Source organism: Otolemur garnettii, unplaced genomic scaffold (assembly GCF_000181295.1).
Source record: "Otolemur garnettii isolate 467f Iridium unplaced genomic scaffold, OtoGar3 scaffold00014, whole genome shotgun sequence".
Lineage (NCBI taxonomy): Eukaryota > Metazoa > Chordata > Mammalia > Primates > Galagidae > Otolemur > Otolemur garnettii.
Window position 1 is genome coordinate 14,614,331 of NW_003852409.1, and position 4,527 is coordinate 14,618,857.

Here is a 4,527-nt window from a genome sequence, read left to right on the forward strand (position 1 = left end):
CTCAAGCTGAGGAATTCAAGGCTTCAGTGAACTATGATCATGCCACTTCACTCCAGCCTGAGTGACAGAGTGAGATCCTGCCTCAAAAAAGGAAGGGGGGGGATGGGAAGGGAAAGGAAAGAAAGGAAGGGGAGGAGAGAGAAGAGGAGAGGAAAAGAAAAAAAAAGAAAAAAGAAAAATTACATCTTGTCATTTGGTGTAGTATCAAAGAACAATATATAAAATTTTCTGAAATGGCTGCTAAATCACTCCTCACTTTTCCAACTGCTTACCACTGTAAAGCTGGGATTTCCTCATACATCTCAGCCAAAACAGGAGTCAAGGTGAGAATCTAGCTGCCATCTATAAAGCCAGACATTACGTTTACAAAAATGGAACACAATGCACCTCTTCTCATTAAATATGTTTGTCTTAGAAAATAGTTGTTTTTAATTGCTTCAGGTTGAGGGTACAAAGACTTAGGTTACAAGGTTTGCATTTATTAGGTAAAGTCCCTCTTATAATTGTGTCCTGCCCCCCAGAGGTGGGCCATATACGCTAACATTGTGCCCATTAAGTGGGAGCACACCCATCCCCCTCATTCCTCCCCTCTTCCCTTCTCCCTTGTTCCCCAGCACCCCCACTTTGAATTGATTTGAGTTTTTCTCTTAAGTGGACGTGTATTGGGTCATCTACTGGCTTCCTATTAGTAAGGAGTACATTGGATTCTTGCTTCTCCATTCTTGTGACACTTTACTGAAAATAGTTATTTTAAATTAAAATGTTAGCAGGCACTTGCTTTATTATAATTATTTTGAAATGATTAGTACACATTTGTTTATTGTTTTGAAAATATAGATCATCGTGTTAGGATTTTTAGAATGAGAAGGCAAGAATTTATCCTAAGATTATAGTACAGAAGTTTTGAAATACTAATGATTTAGCAAATATGAAGCACTTTGAATCTAATGTACTCCCATCAACTATCTATTTCACCAAAGAGATTTTAAATAACAATAATTCCACGCAGCATTTAATCGTTCTGGGAAGGGTGATTACGGCAATGATAGAGCAATGAAGGAGATGGATTTTTCAGAGAGACTTTGAAAATTCTGTCTGTGTAGGGAACACTTATTCCTAATAAACAAATATGGGACTAATTAATATCAAGTGCAAAAAGAAAAATTACATATAAATTTTGAGTTTTAAAAATTTTATTGAAAAGTTTTCCTTCTCTAGATATCTTTTTCTTTTATGATCTAGAGGAGTGGTTCTCAACCTTCCTAATGCTGCAATGTATTTTCATTGTTACAAAAGGGTTGTGACCCACAGGTTGAGAACCACTGATCTAGAGCTTAAAAAATCAGTAATTCTTTTTCTGATATATTTTTAGTTTTTATGTTAGACTTCAAAACTTAGGTTCTATTTAAATTGCTAAAAAGTCAATTGTTCAAGAATATTTTTTAAAAATCTAGCTTTCTGGGCTGGGCATGGTTGCTCACCCCTTTAATGCTAGCACTCTGGGAGGCTGAGGGCAGGAGGATTCTTTGAGCTCAGGAGTTGGAGACCAGCCTGAGCAAGAGTGAGGCCTGGCTCTACTAAAAATAGAAAAATTAGCTGGGCATCATGGTAGGCACCTGTAGTCCCAGCTACTTGAGAGGCTGAGGCAAGAGGATCTCTTGAACCTGGGAGTTTGAAGTTGTGTGAGCTAGGCTGATGCCATGGCACTCTAGCCTGGGCAACAGAGTGAGACTCTTTCAAAAACCAAACAAAAACACCAGGATTTCTGTTTTTTAATTTAATTTTTTTTAAAAAACTAACCATTTTACAAACAATATCTAAAATTGTATTTTAGTACCAGTGATTTGTAACATACCTGTTGTGCATATCCCAATTTATTAATTTAGAATTTAACTATTAATTTACTTTCCTTTTTGCCTAGGTATTCTGAGATGGTTATCAGATTGCTCTAAATTATTTCAAATACAATGAGGTATTTGGAAATCAGTGCCTTCTAGTTGGACTATACAGAGTTAGTTACTTTTAATATAAATTCTATAAACTTTTTTTATTAAATCATAGCAGTGTGCATTAATACTATCATGAAGTACAGTGTACTGTTTCTGTATACAATTTGAAATACTTTCATCTGACTGGTTAACATAGCCTTCATGTCATTTTCTTAGTTATTGTGTTAAGACATTTATATTCTACATTTAGAGAGATTCACATGTACCCTTATAGGACGAACCATAGGCATGATCCCACCAATCACCCTCGCTCCACCCACCTTCCACCTTCACCTCCCCTCCCTCTGCCCTCTCCCCATATTCCTGGGCTAAAAGAAGGATCAAAACACTTACAGTCCCGTAAATTTTAATATCCCTAATAGCTTGTAATTGTAGTTATAGCTGCTACCTTACTTCAAAAGAAAGAACCGACAAGTTAAAAAGAATTGGACAAAGTCAGGTCTGAGACCCAGCTTTGAGGGGCAGGTATAATAGTTTGGGCAGCTTCAGAAGGTTAACAGTTCAAGGATGGACTAAGTTTATTTCCTAAGTTCCTAAGGACTCTATTTCCTAAGTTCCATCCTTATCTTTCCTGACTCACAGGGGCTATAAGTCAGAGACTGCATTGTACAAAAGAATCCTGAACTCCAATGAAATAACCCTGAGATGCCAAGCACTTCACATAGAGCTGAGGACATGACAAATATACAGCCCAGATAAATATATGAAAATCATAGATAAGCTTAAACTTTGTTTCTCCAACTTAATTTTATTTTGGTATGTCAACCATAATTTTAGCAACACATTAAGATTCAACAAAATGTTGACTAAGGCAAATATGAAATCTACCTGGGAGACAAGAGATATTTGCTTTTATGTGTCTATATACTTAAAAAAAGAAAAAGGGAAGTTTCCTAGATGTTGTGGGCTAGGGACTAACATCCAGTTGCCATCAATTGCTTGGAAAATAGGAGAGTCCATCTTGACAGAGCATCACCAGGTATAATTTAAATCCATAATTCAGGAAGCTTAATTAGACAATAGAGAAATGCCTGGTACTAATTTGTTCAGTCAGAAACTTCTACAATTATGGAATCTTTAATAATATGCCAAGAAATTTTCTAGTCCTCAGGAAGCAAAGCATGTAAGTCTTCTTGGGTTTCTTTTTATTCCATTTCCTTGCTTAGTATCAATTTTTCCATATTTGATTACTTTTAACCAAAGAAAATATTGTAACATATCCCCCTCCTGAAATATAAAGTAACGCACAAGTGTTTTTCTATTCCTTTTTTCCTGTTTCATTTTGCGATTTAAAATTTTCTTTTCTTTGAATCAGTTCAGACACTAGAGCACCTGTTTTAAACATAATGCTTTTGGTAGATTTTCTTCTCATATTTTTGTGAAGTAATACATCTGCTTATTGGCTCATCTTGAATTCCAGATGAAATGATGTCTAATTCTTTTAAACATGGAAATATATATAAAGGCATAATATATGCAAAGAATGAGTATCATGAGATAAAAGGTGTCATGGAACAAATGGGGAAAAGACCTGGCTTTGAATCGTCAGCTACATCACTTTTTAGATAATGAGCTAAGACAAGTTATTAAATCTCCCTGAGCCTCAACTTCCACATTTGTAAAAGAAATTCAATAATATATACCTTGTAGAAGGTAAAACTATTGTCTGATCCTTGCATAATCTTTGTAAAGTGGTCAACTTGCCAAAAGACCGGTAAAAATTTTAACTTATAAAATGACTTCCAAATCTATTGAAATATATATATTTAAATATATTTATAAAATATATTTTATATTTATATATTTTATATTTGAGAATCTGTTTCTGGATCTTGGTGCTGATTATCCTGTTTGGTTCAGTTTGTGAAAATTTGTCCAGCTTTGCATTTTTTTTATATGCTAACAAAAATAGAGGTATCTAGGCTTGAACCCCAATACCTGGAACATGTTTATTGGTGATTCAGATGGGCAGCCAGGGCTAAGGACCTTTGAACAATATTGGATCACAAATATCTGTACAAATATAAGAAGGATTAAAAACTCAATTTCTTGAAAAATATCTATAGTTTGTTAGATACATTAAAGTGATAGGATCATGGAGGTGTTTTTTCCTTTATCACTGCCATTTCTACTCTTATAATGTTGTCTTGTATAGTTATTAAAATCTGATGAATTACAAAAAAATATAATGAAGTTCTAACAAGTATATTTCAAAGGGAAACACTTTAAAAGTAGTCAAAGTAGTGAGGTGCTAGTGTGAAAAAAGATTATATAATAAGGAATCTGGAAGTTGGGCCAAATGGCTCACACATAAAGTCCCAGAGCTTTGAGAGAGTCCCAGGAAGGAAGGATCCCTTAAGGCCAGCCCAGACAGTTTAGCCAAGTGCCCATCTTTTTTTTTTTTTTTTTTTTTTTTTGAGACAGAGTCTCAAGCTGTCTCGCTGGGTAGAATGCTATAGTGTCACAGCTCACAACAACCTCAAATTCTTGGGCTTAAGTGATTCTCTTGCCTCAGCCT